Source organism: Melozone crissalis, unplaced genomic scaffold (genome assembly GCF_028551555.1).
Source record: "Melozone crissalis strain CALT ecotype California unplaced genomic scaffold, PUWL_Pcris_2 ptg000165l_1, whole genome shotgun sequence".
In the NCBI taxonomy this organism is placed as follows: Eukaryota; Metazoa; Chordata; class Aves; order Passeriformes; family Passerellidae; genus Melozone; species Melozone crissalis.
Window position 1 is genome coordinate 787,157 of NW_026535935.1, and position 18,039 is coordinate 805,195.

Here is an 18,039-nt window from a genome sequence, read left to right on the forward strand (position 1 = left end):
GGCACACACAAGCAATTGCTGAGCATGGCCTGTGCTGGCCAGGCCTGACGGGGCTAAAGGAAGAGCTCAGCTGCCCCTGGGGGCTGCAGGAACAGTCCAGAGCCCAAAGAGCCTCCATGGCTGTGCTGGACACCAAGGCTGCAGGAGGGAAATGCAGGGCTGCTGCGGGTTGGGGAGGGCATTGAATTCCAGCACACACCTCAGCTCTCTGATGAAAACGGCACCATGCTGGGCCCTGTTTCAGGCTGGAGCAGAGCAGTTGTTGATGGGACAGCAGCCCATTGAGACTGTCAGGATGGATGGGACAGGATGGGATGGGACGGAGCCCTGTGGGGCTGTTTTTGTTTTGTTACAGTTTAGATCCCATCTATTGGATCTTAAAGGTGAAATTTTATCTTAAGTTTAAAAGCAAAGTTTTAAAATTTATATATATGTGAGGATTTTGCCAAAATTAGCTCATGAAAAAGAGAGCAAAATCAAATTATATGCTGGTGTTGGTGGGTTTTAATTGCTTCTTGTCGTGCAGATTTGCCTGTCGAGCAACCAAAACCAAATGTTTGGTTGACCTTAGCTAAGGCAGCAGGCTTGGATACCATATGTTTGTCTCATTCGGAACCAGAAAGGCCTTTCTCAACCTGTCTGGTTGGTGTGCCAGTAAAAGATTTGCCTTTGATCAAAAAGCAATCCAATGGTGAGCCTGGTGAAACTGACAATAGGAACAATCCTGTATTGAATTGGAAAGTTTGGGCCAAAGAACTTTCCAAAGAAGTATTAGAAATCCTTGGTTCTTTAACAATAGATTTTTGCCTTACATTTATAGCTAATGATTAGTGAGAACATGATCCTCCAAAGTACAATGTTACTCCCCATTATTTTGCACACAGAAACTTAAGTTTTTGGTGTAATTATTCAAACAGTTGGGATGTGCCTTCTGAGGCTGACCAATATCCACGACAATCGCCCAAGGGATATTGTTCATTTGTGGACATTGGGCTTGACAAGGCAATCCATCACACCTTGAAGGTGGCCCATGTAGCATTGGAATACTCACTGTGATAGCACCTACTGCCAAGGCAGTCATTAAGAACAAACTAAGGGGAACAAGATCTGCTCGTCATTATGATGAAAACTGTAAGAGTGATTTCATGCCTTGGAAGGCTGCAAAAAGAGTTTCACCAGGTTTGTTTTTACCCCAACTGGCTTCAGCAATGGCATTGAAACAATTAGATCGGGTTGGATATTGGCTGAGTAAACAAACTAATGCCACATCCACCGAAATCAGTGATATGTTGACTGATGTTAATAGTGTTAGACCTGCTACCCTTCAAAGTAGAGCAGCAATTGATTTTCTTTTACTGGCCCAAGGACATGGTTGTGAGGAATTTGAAGGACTGTGTTGTATGAACCTGTCTGATCATTCTGAATCTATCCACAAAAGCATGCAAAAACTGAAAGATTTGACAGCTTCAATTAAGGAAGATGGTGGGTCCTGGTTAGATGATCTGTTCCAAGAATGGAGCTTTGCACCTTGGCTAAGGGAACTTTGTAGGATAGGTCTCTATATGTATTGGGGGTTTTGGTAGTGATAGTAGTACCTTGCATAGGTCAGTGTGTGCGACAAATGATGGACAGAACTATCAAAGAAGTTTTTATCACACAAGAGAGAGAGAGGTAGGAAAAGGATTCACAGAGAGTTCTTGAAATCTCACAGAGATGGTGGGTGAAGGTATAGAGATGGAGGAAGGTTTCGAATTAAGGCCTTGGAATCGACAAGACTTTTTCGAACAATGACTTGTAACTATTGTCAGGCATAATTTATGGCCTTTGAACTGACTGGACTTTCACAACATTAAAATTGCTGTGTTGTAATATAACAATGCTTAGTGCAAGCGAGAAAATGCTTTAAATAGGTAATAAGCAGAAATATTATAGTAAGGCTACAAAACACAAGTAATAAATGACACGATTATGAAGGTTTCTTTTTAGGTGAACAGGAGGGGGAATTGTGGGAATCCACAAAATTAGAGGGTTTTGGGGAAAGCTGCAAAAGGAAGGCCCCAGAGGCAGTAGAACTGTGATTAGAGCTAAGCAGCAGTCATGAGATAGGTCAGCAGAAAAATTATTTAAGCTGTAGAAAATCAAGGACAAATAGAACACTGATCTGTGTATTAATGCTTGTCTAGAATAACTCTCTAAAAAGCAAGGGTAGAAGCCCTTTCCCTACCTGATGGGATGCGGGCTGGCAACTGCTGCTCTGAAGATGTGCAGCTGCCCCTCTCTGGAGAGGTCATGGAAGGGCTGTGATGGTCTACAGGAGCCAGAGGAACAATGAGCTCAGGTTGGCATTTAAGCTTCATGGGAACAAGCAGAATGAAGAGCTCACAGTGGAGATGAAATTTGCCTGTGCCTGGCTCCTCCGATGAAACCCCGAGAAGTCTAGATGAAGCAAACACCTTCTCCCAAGAAGCTAGGAAAACCTCAGAGTCCTGAGCACCTGCACTTAGCCTGGAAGGGCGTGGAGGCAGCTCTGAATCCTCAGGTGAGGCAGCACTGAGGTCCTGGTATGAGAGCACTCTGTAGCAGTGAGGGAAGGAAAAGGGAAGCAAAGGGAAGGCTGGGTCATTATTGGTCTTTGGGTGTGTTTCCCTTGGCAGCAACTGTACTGTCAGGGAAAACAAAAGCTCCCTGAATGGTTAAAACTGAAAATCAGGGACAAAGACTCTCTAACTAGTCAAAGTTACAAAGTGGTATGTTCATTACGCCGGCGGCCAGCACAGGGGAGGGTCATTCCCGAAATGCGTGACCACTGGCCGGGCTCGGCTTGGCACTGCACAGCACAGCAGGATCCAGCAGGACAGGGAAGGGCAAGGCAGGCAGGGAAGGGCAAGGCAGGGCACTGGGAGCAGTGACAGGCTGAGTCCTCACGCTGCATCCCATGCCTGGGTAACCATCGGGGACCGAGAGGAAGGACATTGCTCTGTCTTGGCTGCGAAAAGGATGAAAAGGAGGAGTTAGAAAACATTAATTTGGACTCCTTTTCAGCAGACTAGCTGGTTTTATCTCACTATGTCTGCCTGTCTTTGGCAGAATTGGCACATTTCTTGTGATTCAGAGTCAGCTACGGCAGCAGGAATGGGAAGCAATTTTGTCAGCATTGATATCAAAGCCAAAGTGCTGCCCCATGGATGGATGTTGCTTTCTTCAAGAGATTTCTGGCCGAGAGTGGTAGTGAATTCATGCTGATGTCTTCCCAAAGGGCATTGCCTTTTTCTTTCCTCAGGAATCACCTCTTCTTTTTTTCCCCCCATCTGGGGACAGGTCCAATGCAAACGTCTCCTGCAGCCAACTCTTGTCACTGTAGACTCACAAAGGAGATCTTGCAGTGGGGAGAGACTCCCTAGAGCTGCTGTGGAGAGCTGAGGGGGGAAGCTTTGTCCCTTAGTCTTGAAGTGTTGTTGGGGAGCTGCTTGTGCTCTGGGAGACAGACACCAATGATGTTTATCCAAGCCTTGCCGGTTCATTCCTGAGCTTGCTGACACACCACAGAGACTTTGGGGTTGACGTATTGGCAAACAAATTTCAGTCTGGACACTTTTTGAAATGCTTCAATTATTCTTTTTTTGCTTTTCTGCGGAAATGTTGTCATCATCTATTCCTTCAAGAGAATCTTTTCCTACTTTTTGGGGAATTCCTTTTGCTGCCCTCCCAGATCAGACCAATTCCCAGGGCTCCTTCCCAAAGTGAGGTGCAGCCCATGGCCTCCACTCTCCAGCTGGAACAGAAGGAAGCACAGAGTTTGCTGCTGTGGGAGAGGAGCTTCTCTTTCCTGCCTGCTTTCCCTTTGGGACAGATTGGTATGTGCTCATTTGATAAAGGCAGGTTTAAACTCTGAAGCAGTTGTGTTTCAAACTGCTCCCTCTTCGAGCACGTCTGTGGGTATCCTTGGACAAAAGGCCTCTTGGTGGGAGCTCCCTGTGGCAGGTTAAGGAAGGAGGTTGATATTTCAGGGTTGTGACTGTTGAAAGCAGCTGGTTTCTGGAGGTGTCCAGAATTGGGAGTGGCTCTTTTTCTCACCTGCCTGAAGAAAAGAAAGTTGCAAAGTAGGAATTTCGTTTGTGGACATGGCCATCAGGGCTGTTTGCCAAGAGATGGGCTGGCAGAGAGGCAGGTCTCGTGCTAAACTGGCTGTGTGTTTGTTTTGATGGTGGAGAGGGTCAGAGATGCAGACACAGACACCAGCTGAAGGAACAGTGTAATTTACTGTAATGCAAAAGTGCAAACAAGAGTCAGGAAAGGATAAGCTAAGCAATGCACCTCAGCATTATTACAATAAGGTCCTTCTGGTGATTAAGGAAGGTCCATCACCAGGTAGCCCAATGGTTTCCCCTTCATCCAGAGCTGCACATCATCTGGGGGAAGCTGTCCCAGCCCAGCCCTGCAGAGCCACGGCCGGGAACCGGGAAATCCTGCGGTGCCTCCACCTTTGGCGGCCACGAGGCTCCCGAGAGCGCTGTGAGAGTAGCCCGGCTCTGACAGTGCTGGACGAGCAATGTGCCAGAGCTTCTGCTGAGGGCACAGCTGGTGTCATTCTCCTCTTGTTTTTCTCTCCGAGCCTGCCCAGGGCTCAAGGAGGAACCAAGGCCAGGTGTGGCCTTGTCCATTTTCCTCATGCAGAAAGGTGAAGACGTGTTTCACCAGTGAATGGATGCAACAATCCTTTTGATAATAACACTTGGTTAAGGAGCAGATACATAGAATATTGGGTTGGGAAGGTCACCTAGAGGGCAGCTTTGGCTCAGGTCCTGTTGTTGAGGCTTCAGTCAGGGTCTGTTGTTCAGGCCTTAGTCCATCAGTATTTTGTGGTGCAAATCACACCTGTGCAAAGTGGGAAACAAATAAGTCTGTCTTTAGCACATTTGAGACAGGGAACAGGATTAGCCCTGCAAGGCCAGGATGGGGCCAGGAGCAGAAGGCCAGCACCCTGCTTTTGCCCCCAGGCAGCCCTGCAGAGCAAGCAGCCCCTCCTGCCCAGGGGCTGAGGTGCCCGAAGCTGCCTCCCCGCTGTGCAGCTCTGCAGAGCCCGCGGGGCGCAGGGTCCTGGGCAGCCAGGGCAGCCCGGCTGCCTTGGGGCACAAGGAGTGGCCCAGAGAGAAGCTGCTGCCCTTTGCTTTGCAGCTGTTCCTCAGAGTCTTGTCATTAATTCACAGTGTCTGATGTGTTTTCCTCTCCCAAATTTAACACAGCTTTTTGAGAAAATTGACTGATGCAGCTTCTGCTGCAGCTGGGGGTGCTTTTGTCTGCAGGTAAGGGCAGGTGATTTGAATCAAGGACGGAGTCCATTGTTAACACCCCAGCCTTTGCCAAGTCAAGAAAGCCATTCACAATTGGGCTACCACAACTGAGCTGTTTTCCTAGGTTTTGGAAAGCTACCACCTTAAGAAACCCAACTGATTTTCCTCCAGGAGGATACCAGCAGTAGCATGATGCCAATGTTTTTCACCCCTTTTCAGTGTCTTTTAAGAGTTCCTCAGTACCCAGCAGGAATGAAAGAACCTGTGATAATGTGATTTGAGAGTTTTGTGTTGTTGGTTGCCACATGAGTGTCCATGACAAGCTGAACAGCCCACTCGTGGCTCTGTCGAGTTAAATTTATCCCAAATCTGTGCAAACAGCAGCCCTGAGATGCTGAGAAGAGCAGGCACAGTGGGTGGGTGTGCACGCACACACCCTGAGGCTGACTGCTCTGTGGGCAGAAGGTTTTGAACTGTTGTAAATCATTACATTCCCAAGCTGGAGGAAGAAAACAAATCTATATGAAAAGATATAAATCTATATGGGATGAAAAGATATCAAAATGAATGAAATAATACATATTAATTTATCATATCTGTAATTTAACACCTATATACTATTGCCGGCAGGGGGTCTCTGTAAAAATCACGATCATGACGGGGCTGCTGAGGAACGCGCCTCGAGCTGTTTGTTTTCCAGCATCAGTCTCATTCCATGGTTATGACAATGGGAAGATGCCAGCAGCTCACATCTCTGGCAGTGGGCAATGGACTTAATGATACAACTTACTTGAAAAGTTTTTTGACCAATCACACAAAGCAGAAGCATATTGACAGTAGTTCTACCCAACCACTATAAGCACACGTACCTTTGGTTAAAACACTGCTTGCCTATTTTGAATACAATACCTGCTTGTAAACCTTAAAACACAATGCACCGAGCTCCATTATTAAGCTTAGAAGTTCCTAATATCTTGCTAGAGATATTTTTTTGAAGCTTAGGGAGTCATTCTAGCCAAGTATTAATACACAGACCATTGTTCTATTTGTCCTTACTTTTCTACTTCTTATATAAGTTTTCTGCTAACAAATCTTATGGCTGCTGCTTAGCTTAACTGCAGTTCTGTTGTCTCTGAGGCCTGCCTTTTGCAGCTTTCCCAAAACCCTCTGATTTGAAGGATTCCCACAATTCCCCCTCTGGGTACAACTAAAAAGAAACCTTTGTAACCATGTTGTTTATTAACTACCTTGCATTTCATAGCTTTACTATAGTATACCTGCTTATTTCTTGCTTAAAGCATCCTTTTTGCTCGCATTAAGCCTTGCTGTATTGCAACACAGCAATTTTAATGCTGTGGAAGTCAAGTCAGTTCAAAGGGCATAAGTCATGTCTGATAGCAATTACAAGTCGTTGTCCAAAAAAAGTCTCGCCTGTTCCGAAGTTTTAATTCAAAACCTTCCTCCATTTCTATACCATCACCCATTTCAAGAACTCTCTGTGAATCCATTTCCTACCTCTCTGTCTTGTGTGATAAAAACTTCTTTGATAGTTTTGTCCATCATTTGTCACACACACCGACATATGCAAGGCATTACTATTACTATCACTACCAAAACACCCAGTACATATAGAGACCTATTCTACAAAGTTCCCTTAGGCAAGGTGCAAAGCTCCATCCTTGGAACAAATGATCTAACCATGACCCACCATCTTCTTTAATTGGAGCTGTCAAATCTTTCAGCTTTTGTATGCTTTTGTGGATGGATTCAGAGTGATCAGACAGGTTCATGCAATGCAATCCTTCAAATTCCTCAAAACCAAGCCCATGTGCCTGTGAAAGAAAATCAATTGCTGCTCTGTTCTGTAAGGCTGCATGTCTGACAGCACTAACATCAGTCATCATGTCACTAATTGCAATGGAAGTAGCACTGTCTTCTTTCTTCAGCCAACAACCCAGTCGGAATAATGGTTTCAATGCCTCGCCCAAGGCAAGTTGATGTAGAAATAAAGTTGATGTACCTCATTTTGCAGGGCCCTAGGGTCTGAAATTGCTATTACAGGTTTTTTTGTTATGATGAATGGCAAACCTTTTTTCTCTGTGTTTTCTCTTGATGGCTTTTTTAACGATAGGTGCTATCACAGTGAGTTGCATGATGCTACATGGGCCACCTTTAATTTTTGAGGGAATGTCCTGCCAGGCTCTATCTCCACAAATGAGCCAATATTCTGTTGCTTATTGTCATGGGGACTCATCTTGGTCATCTACTCGTCAGCAGTTTCACCCTTAGGGGGCACTGGGGTAGTACAATTGCACCACAAACTTGAGTATCTGTCCTCAGGATGATGGGGAGTAACATTTAACTGTGGATCTCCCTGGTATTGAAACTCAGCGCAAAATTCCATCACCAATGAACCAAGAATTCCAATTCTTGAGGTTCAGATGGTGCTTTCAGAAGATCAGGGGCCCAGTGACGTCAGCTGGTTATGGGATTGGTCTCGTTGGCAGCCTCACACCAATATTTGTCATGATTGGGTATTGGCTACTCCTTGGCTGGCACAGGCACACCGACCAAACAGGTTGCAAAGGATTTGTCTGGGCTCAAATTGGTCAAACACATGGTGTCTGAGCCTGCTGACTTGGCTAAAGCAAGGCAAACATTCATTTTTTCGTTGATCTACAGGCATGTATGCACAGCAAAAGCAAGCAAGCAAAACCAACAAGTGCCAGTATATCCTTTGATCAAACTCCATGTTCCTGTTCAGCTGTTTTTAGGATGAAGCTTGCCCATCTATTTCAGTTCTCAAGCAAATCTTTTAGCACTTGTTCAGGGACTGGCCAACTATAGGGCACTAAACTGTCCCTATAACCTTCAATTTTTACAAATTTGGATATCTTAGAATTCTTTTGAACACAATGGACACCACGCTTTTGCTGAAAGAGCTCTATGAGACAAACCATTTTCACAGTCAAAAAATCAACATCAAACTTAAGATTTGTAGCTTTCACAGGCTGAACAGGGAACGTCTGGCATGCACCATAGCTTCTCTGTGCGGCTCACATCTGCGTGCTCATTTCCTTGCTGGTGGAATTGTCACTGCGCTCTTGTGTATGAGACGGCTTCACGTCCTTTGCAGGGACACACTTAGGTCCGGCACCTGTGCAAATACAAGCATACCTTTTGCCCCAAGTGATTAGTGAAAATGGTCCTTCAATTTGTCCTAACTCAAGGTTTCTGATCAAAACTGAAGGATTTTCTTTCAATTTTTCCTGTGTGCTGTTTGAAAAGTGCCTAAAATTTGGAGGATTAGGTCCTGCAAATGAGCTATTCAAAACATAAAGACATCTAAAGCTTTGCTCAGCCTCATCTGGGGTGTTGCTTGGGCCACTCCCCCTTTTGTTGATCTAGAATGGGATTTAGAGTGTGGTGCGTCCTTTCAACAATTGCCTGACCTTTGTGGGAATAAGGAATTCCAAAAGTGTGGCGAACACCCCAGTCCATCAAAAATGTGGCCAATTTTTGAGCTGTGTATGTGGGGCCATTCATCAGTTTTCATCTCATGGGGGGTCAGTTTGGTAGGCTCTGGACCCAGTGACACTGATAAGGACAAAAGCAAAAGACAAGAGGCGCTCTCTCTTCCCAGGACCAAAGTCCCACAGCTTTAATGGCGAGCGACTCCAGGAGAGAAAGGGAGTATCCAGGGGAGGAAAGAAAATGTCCAAGGGAGGAAAGAGAGCGTCCACCTAATGGGAGGAGATTTGAAACCCTGGGGGAGGAGGGTGGGTAGAAAGGAACTACCATAATTCAACATAATAAATCACCACACTGAAGTTTTCTGCATAAATTGCTGCACTTGTTGCAAACAAAATCCTAAAATCTCCCCAAAAGCAACCATGTAGTCCCAAATGACGACAGTGTGGGAGAAAAACCACTCAACCCCCCTGTATACCCAAGCACCAGGTGTCACAGGGAGCACCAATCCCTACAATTAGAAAGTCCACGCACACAGGCTCACTGGGAAAGGAGTATATCTTTATGAGGGGACAGAGTGCTCACTTTTCTCAACACAACACACACCATCCACCACATCAGCATCCACCCACATCATCTTCCTCAAACATCCACACACTGAAAACACAACCACAATTACAACACACAGGAAAAATAGCAGCAATGAAACAGGATTTGCTCAATTCACCCCCAGAATTGCTAGCAGGTCCTTATTGACACAGCAAATCCTTTCTGCCAGCAGCCAGACCCAAACCCAAACTGTACAGGCGTACGTTGTGCACAGGACATCTCTGTGTGACTTGTGAACAGCCCTTCCCCTGCATACACCTTACGGGTTACTTTATACAGAGTTAAATGTTCCCTTTCTCCACAGTCCCAGCAGTCTTGTCTGTCCCCCACAAGGAACAACTGAGAGCGGAGGTGCCTCCAGGAAAGGAATGTCCTGGCAGTGCCCAGAGACATCCAGAGCCCGGTTGTTCTCGCTGGAGCAGAGAAGCGTTCCTGCCGCGGTCACCAAATGAGGTGTGGAATAGAACTCACCACAGTAAAAGGTAGAAGGTGGTGCGTTTATTACAGCACTAGGCACACGAGGAGTTGTGTCTTAAAGACGTGTGAAGAATCACCGCCGCTCTACTTATCTAAAAAAGTCCTAATATTCATATAATTCCCAAAATGACTAATACATATTCATTACGTAACCCCACCTACCCCCTTTGTATTAAAATGTATTATAATTGAGTCCAAAGTTCCCTCATATTTGCGGATTCTTTCACATTACATGGGTGGGTGGGTTTTAAAGCGGGGAATGGTCTCCTTCTGATGAAGCCAAGACGTCTTCCTCAATTTGACCTCTTTCCTTATGACCTGTTGGCAGGCTTTCGCACCCCTTGGCTAAAGCTGAAATTTCGGGGCCCAGGTGCAGGCTACGGTCCTCTTCTTTGTCACAAAGAAATCCGCATCTCATCCTGCTTCTTTAAACATAGTAAAGACAGGCAAGTGATATATTACCCTAGCCTTAACTACCTTATCTGCTAAAAATTAACTATCCCTTATTATTTCCACTCTTCTTGCTATACTCTTTCTGCCTAACTAAATCTTGCTAAAATTTTAACTCTTCCAGTTCTTTTAAATCCTGGATTCATTGGCCTCATCTCACACACCAGCCATGTGTGAGCCGATGCTGTAACTGGGAAATTCCAATCCTGAGCAGGAGATGCAAGGCCTGGTTCTGAGCTGGAAGGGTGAGAAGGATGAGATGCACAGCGTTTTGATCCAGGGGATGTCCTGAAAGTGCACTACCTACCTGCCCCTGCTGCCGAGTACCACGCTCCACCTCCTTCTCCTGCTCAGCAGATTTTTAGGAATCCAGGGCTTGGTATGTATGATTTGCTACTGCAACAAATAGAATGAATTTGCTTTGCAATCCCAGTTTTGTCCTGGGTTATTTTGTGCATGGGTCTCCTCCTGAACCTGTGTCAAAGACTGGCAGGGACTAAAGGACACTCCTATTCTCATGTCAGTAAATTTGGAGAAGTGATTTAAGTATCAATTAGTCAATAAGTATCAATGAGTAAATCAAATAATTTGGGGGAATATTTAGCCTGTGAGTTTCAGCAAAGTATTGCGTATGTCTTAGATCCATGGATACAAACTAGTAACTGAGATTCCTGGGTGTGCACGTGTTGGGGAAGTGACTCCCCACACACCCAGTGCTGAGATCAAGGATTGCCTCTTTTCTAACCCTGACCTGGCAGCAGGGATTGGGCCCTGCTTGGTAATGTTCATTTTGAAGACTTCTGTTGAGCAGGTAAGAATGGTCAAAATGAAATCTTTTCCAGCTGTTTCCCTTTGGTTCACCTGTTTGAGGGTTAAAATTCTGTGCTGCAGGTGTGCTGGGTGTGTGCAGAGCAGTGCAGCCCCAGGAACCCCTTGGCTTGCCCACAAGTTGTCATGCCTTGTTGCAGGTGTGCCCAGCTGTGGCAGGAGAAGGAGCCCACAGCGCAGTGGGCACCGTGCCCTGCCCAGCCGGGGCTCTCTGGCACAGAGCAGCAGCAGCGCCAGCGCCGTTCAACCCGCTCCTGCCTTGGCTTCCCCTGGCACACAGAAGCCTCTGGAAATCAGCAGCGCCAGTGGCGTTCCCAGCTTGGAGCAGCTGCTTCTGGCGGGCAGATGCTGCCAGTTCAACTGCTGCCAAAGGGAAAGAAAGGCAGAGATGTACCCGCACCGGAGCCCTGGGCATGTCCAATAAAGGTGCAAATATGTGGGGAGTTTTGTTAGGAAGGATTTCAGCTGTGATGCCAACAGTGGCTTCTCTCCTGGTTCTGTGTGTTCTAGACAAGTAATGCAATGGTTGGCTCTGACAATTAAGAAGCAGATGTTATGTGGATGTTCAAATGTGTAGCGATGGTAATGTAATATATCCTCCCATAGTCCTCTTTCCAGTCCCCCTTGTAATAGCCTTGGTAGTCAGGGCGTTTGGGGAGAGCTGGCTTGTGACCAGCAGGCAGGGTGTAACAACACCTGACCTCCAGTCAGGATGCAAGAAAGTAATCTCTACCAATGGATAGAAGAGAAAGAGTTGACTGACAAAACTTTTGGAGAGGCTAAGGGTATAAAAGGCAGAGCATCCTTTCTGTAGATGAGCACATGGCTGCTAGTCACTGAGACTCCAAATGCTGCAATTTTTCCTTATTTAGTCGTTTGTTGAGGTTTACTAAACCTTTAAAATGTTAAAAGTGAGAGTCATTTCTCACATATGTAATGCTGTGGGCCATTTTCGTGGTCTGGTTTCCTTTGCTTGTGTCCCATCTGAGTGCTCAGCTGGGGTACAGGCTGTAGGTTCTTGGGGCACTCTTGGAGTTCCTCTTAGATCCCCTGAACAACAAGGTTTGTCCCATGAGGGGATTTTGTGCTGCTTTGTGACAGAGAAGAACTTCCCAGACTCTTTTGTGCTTGCTGTAGGGAAGGTTGGTTATTGCTTTGCATAAATTCACAGACCAACATGGAGCGTTTGCTTTGTGATGTCAGGGCATGGTTGCCACCTTGTCGTAGTGACATCAGAAGGTTGCCTTGGTGCACGGAAGGCCTGAGTGTCAGAGCAGCCCTAGTGCTGGCTCACATCAGGAGAATCCTCCTGGTTGGGGAATTTGTCAGTTGGCAGCTGCACTCTGACAAGAGTCTTCTGTCTTCCAGTGTTGTGGTGAATTGCCACAACACTGCTACCATGTTTCACCATCTGGCCACGGCAGCTTTTGCTGCTTATGATGTTTTTCCGCGTATTACGTGACACACTTTGTTTGTAAGTAGAGTTTTCCATTCTACTTAGATTAGGGTGTATCCTAACCTGGCTTTTGCATGTCTTCCTGCTCTTTCCTGGTGGCTGAGTTTCTGATTTTGAAACAGAAAGAGCATTAGAGTGCCAGTGGTTTGGTAAAGCTCCTGTCAAGAGGTTCAGCTAAAAAGGGGGTGTCTGTAGCCACAGGGGCAGCATTTCCAAGGGAACCTGCAGGGCTCTGTTGCCTCCACAGGAGAGTCTGTGGCAGCAGAGTCTGTCATTTCCTCAGGTTGCTGGGACAAGCAAGACACCTTTGAAAATGTAGACTGGCAGACCTTCTTTAAGGCCTTCCAAAAACTCTGTAGTTGTTCCCAGAATTCAGAGAAAGCTTCTTTCTTTTTAAATTTTGTCATGAAAGGATTTGACTGTCTAACTTAATAACCTTTTACTGAGTGCTAAGATAGTTATTCCCTTTGAAAGGAAGTGCAAACTCTAAACCAGTGAGTGTCTACTCCTGAACCCTAGAGGTGCTGCTGTTCTCTTCCAAAATCGAACTGCCGCTGCTCAGGGGAATTTTGGGAAGCTTTTCTGGGCAACTGTTTCCTGCAAGTTAATGAGAATTAGTGCATGTATCTGATTGGAAAAAAAAAAGAGTACCTAAAGGAGAGGATTTCAGAAGCTGTTTTATGTCTTTGGTAGAACAGGAGCATTGAGTATTAAAGAACAATTTGTATTTTCTTGATCACATTTGTATCCATTTACTGGCTACACAGGCCGAAGTGTAGGCACAGACAAGAATATTGTCCTGATCCCTTGCTGGCTGTGTGAATGAAATGTGTCTGCTGGAGGGATGTTGTGAAACGGGAAATCATCTCTGTTTGGGTTGACTTGTTCTGTGGGATTCAGCAGCCCAGGCAGTTTTCTGACAGCATCTGGTTAATTTTCCCTTCCCACTACAGGACAACTGAAGCATGTATTCAGCAGTGCTGAAGATCCTGAGGTGAGTGAGAAAGGAACATTTCATGTTCCTGGTGTTGAGGAATTGTAGAGCAATCTGGGAGCTTGGCCAGTGGCAGTAGAGTGTAGAGGGCCAGCAAGGAAGGCCAAAAGAAAAAACATTTTCATGCCTGAAGAAAAAATAACAAAGTGTGAAATGGATATTTTAAATTTCTATATCAGAGCTTTGAAGAACTACAAACCCAGTTTTGAAGAGAGAACCTTGCTTGCTGACGGCAGATAGGGTGGAATATTTACATAGGAGCAATTTCCTGTACAGTTGAATAAGACCATTATAATTTAGTCAGAGTCCCTTAGAATTCTATTCCTATCCAACTTTATGATATCTACTTAGAAGATGTGGTTATAGAACAGGAAGGCCATCCTGCAATGGTGTCTGCTGTATCTGAAGTGAAATGGGCACCTTTGTGGCTGGGGAGCTGCGTGGGCCAAAAGGACGCAGGGCTGGTGGCTGTGAGCAGCTGAAGATGAGGCAGCGTGGGGCCAGGGGGCCAAGAAGGCCAAGGGCACGGTGGCTGTGCCAGCAGCAGTGGGGCCGCAGGAGCAGGGCAGTGAGCGTGGCCTGTGCTGGGCAGCGCTGCGGCCACAGCTGGAGTGCTGTGTGCAGCTGTGGGCCCTGGGAAGCAGAAAGTCATGGAGGGGCTGCAGCGTGTGCACAGAAAGACAGGGGAGCTGGGCAAGGGGGGGCAGCACAAGGCCAGGGAGGAGGTGCTGAGGGAGCTTTAGCCTGGACAATGGGGGCTCCTGAGGGACCTTCAGGCAGACTTCCATAGATCCCTGCCTTAGATCCATAGAGCCAGTGCTCAGCATAGGGGCTGTTTCCCTGCAAACATCCCTTCACTGCATCCAAGTGCTTTAGACACTGGAGTGGGTAACACTTTCTTTTTTTTTTTTTTTTGTTTATTTGTTTGTTTGTTTTCTAGAAGGAGAAGCCTTGTGTAATTTCTCCTTCTCCAGGGAGCAAGGGAGCTTTTTCTCCATCTTTCCTGCCCTTTCCCAGCACTGGCAGAAACACATCACTTTCAGGTTAACGGCTCCCATGTCTTTTGGCAGCCCAGGGCATCAGTGTGTGTTGTGTTTGGGAATTGAGCAGGAAATCAATTGCATTCCAGCTGGTGCTCAGAGATTAGAGGAGCTGGAAGGGGCTGGGCTGCATTTCTGATTCCAGCCACTTTAGCCCCATCAGTGTGGTCGAGTCCAAGAGAAGAACTTGCCAACTTGCCCAAGCACAGATGCACAAAGAGTGCAGTTCCCAGCAATGCTCGGTGTCTGATTGCATTCCATAATGACCTACATGCTCCAGATGCCCCAAGAGTGTGGGTTACTGAAGCAACAGGAGAGCAATCTCGGGATTGTAGTTGAGCGGGGCACTGGATACCAAGTTCTGATGTGTGTAGCAACAGAGAGGACAGTAAAGAGAGATTTCAGTAATGAGATCTGTCTGTCTATCTATCTACTATCTATCAATCAATCAATCTATCTATCTATCTATCTATCCATCCATCCATCTATCTACGTAACATTTACATAACTGAATCTTCCTGGTTCTGGCTCTGGTCCAAGGCAGTTGGAGGTGCAGAGCTCACCTAAAGTATCCCTTTCTGGAGAGAATTAGAGACATGTTCCCTTGACCAGTTCTGAGAAGGCGGAGATGTTTCCCCCTCCAGATATGGTCGTTTTTTTCCCCTCAGAGTTGTTTTCCTCCTCCAGCCTCTTCTACCCTCAAGTCCCCAGTTAATTCTTTAAATTTCTGCCTGTCCTAGAGAGGTGCAACAATTCCATGTTTAGGTGGTGTTGGTGACTCTGGTCACACATGCTTTATGTGACACCTGGTTTCCTTCACTGGCATCCCCAGGGCTGCGTAAGTGCATTCGTTCATGGGGCCTTAGGAGAGTCTTCTCTTTCCCTCAGCAGCAGCAGCAGCAGGGAGCGGTGGCGGGGTCAGGACGAGGAGGAGGCGCCTGCCCTGGCCCTTTGCTCCCGGGCCCCAGGCCAGGAGGGCTCTGGCTGCAGCAGGGCGCTCTTCGGGCAGCCCCTGGCAGCCTCTGCACGGAGCACGGCACGCTGCCCTGTCCTGCTTGTGCCACTTTTCTTCAGCAATACCCTAGCTCCTCTTTACAAGGAAAAAACTCCAGCAATCTAAAAAGAGATCATTCAAGTACAGTTCTACCTGCCTTTGCATTGTAGTTCAGGGCATGTATTTTTTGGTCTATAATTTCATGATTTTTATGAAAACATGCATTCATATCTTCACATTTTTGTGGTTTTAATTATTCATATACCTAAACACTCCATTTTAAACTCTTGATTTATTGCAGTTGGTAATTTTGAGGTAGTATATTTTAAAATGCCACAAAACAACACCTTTTGGGTAGTTTTTCTCACTCTTAAAAAAAAACCCCATAAGCCATTTTAGTCTCTGTCTCTCCAAGTTGGTTCATATCGGCCTATTTTAAATCAGGGCTACAATACTTTTATAGGATTGAGAGAGCTCCAATGAAATGCACACTGGTGATTCCTCTTGTGGAATATCATGGCCCCACCGTAAAGCTTCTATTTACTTTTTTTTCTTCATTAGCTCAACTGCAAACACACTTTCAGTTGCAAACTTACACAAGATGAGCAAAATCAAAATGATGTGAGGGGCCTTTGAGAGCTCCTTGCTGATCTTTCTGCTTCTTCGGCTGAGCAAGGCTCTGATCTAGGCAAAGAGATTGCACTTAGTGCTACATAACCATTTGGCTGGAACTTGCTGATTTCTAGGAACAGCTGGAGGCCTCTCTCTCCCCAGGATGTTTTGGCTGAGCCAAGCTTTGCTGGGTTTTGGCTGCAAATACCATTGCCCTTGCTTTCTTCTATCCACAAGTACCATGGCTGGGCAAAAACTGCCACGTGGGCCATCTTCCAAAGGCACTCTGGTCTGGAGTTTGTGAATGAACGAGAGCCTCATCCACTTCCAAACCACATGAAAAAAATCAGGAAAGAAAACTTCCCATCCTTAACAAACAACTGACAATTCACAAGTGGATCTAGAGCTTCTTTACGCAATGAAAAGGAAGGCAATCTTCCAATGCAGTTGTGCTTTCGGGAGTTTTTCTTCTGACTCCAACTCCCAGCTGGCACTGGAAAAAGTCACGTCTCTGCAAGTGTCAGTGCCTTCTGTCTGCCATCAGTTGTTTTGCTGCAACAATCAGAACAAGCATCAGGCTGAAGAGAGGCTCAGCTGACGCTAGGAACAGGAGCTGCCCCAAGGAGAAAAAAGACATGAACTTTTACCTCCCAAACCCATCTCCCCAGAAGCTCAAGTAGGATTCCTCTGGTTCCCAGAAATACAAAGAAATAGGGCTGAGAAGACCCTTTGCAGCTATGTGTTCATGCCCAAGACTCTGCTGATGCCATTTGGGTTTTGCCTTTTTTCTTTTCTGTCTTTTCTGTATACCTTGCACATCAATTTAGAGCTCTGTAGGCTACTCGATTTGTGACTACTTTTCCCAGTCCTTTTCCATGGCCTTTGCCTAAGCAGAAAGACAAACTTCCAGAGCTCCAAGCGCCGGGGGGTAGAAGGCCCCAGTGTTATCTTGGTTCTTCCTGGGACAGACCCCTGCAGGGAGCTGGTGGACTCACCATCCCTGCAAGCCTTTGAAAGAAGACTGGATGTGGCACTCGGTGCAGTGCTTTAGTTGAGGTATTAGGCCACAGATTGAATTCGATCATCTTGAAAGTGTCTGTCTTCCAAGCCAGGGATTCTGTGATTCTGTGACTAAAGCAGCTTTTACTGCAGCCCTGGAAAGGGCTGCGGGGGCCCTTGGCCAAGGACGGGGATAAAGGCTCATGGAAAAGAAGCAAAGGGCTCAAGGCGAAGGCTGACAGGGCACAGCTGCCACAGCCCGACCCAGAGCGAGCCTCATGTCCTCCTCCTCAACCTGCGCCCTCTGCGCTGCCCTTTGCGGCGCCGGCGGCTCCTCTCGCTGCGGGGCTCAAGGGCGTGCTGGGAGCCGGGCCCTTCGTCTTCGGGAAGCGCTGGAGCCTTGGAGGCGAGCGGCTGCTGCTGTGGCTGGCAGGGGAGAGCTGCGGCTGCGGCCCCGGGCACGGCGAGCTGCCGCTATGGCCGGCTCCTGCCGCGGCTCCTGCCTCTGCTCCAGCCTCTGCTCCTGCCCTGTGCGCACAAACACGGCCGAGGGCTGCCCGGCAGCTCCGTGCAGCTCCACAGCGGGCCCGGCCGGGCTGCTGCTCTCTGCGGCCTCTGCCCGCCGCTGCCGGCCCCGCTGCGCTCCCGCCCGCCTCTGCCGCAGCCGGGCCCACACGGGAGGCAGCACATTGCGGCCGGCTCGGAAAAGCCCTGCCCGCAAACCGCCCGCCACGGCCTCGGCCTCAGGGCACAGGCTGCCGGCGTCCTCGCAGCTGCGAGCCGGCACGGGCCGCCTGCCGGCCTCGGCCACAGCTCCC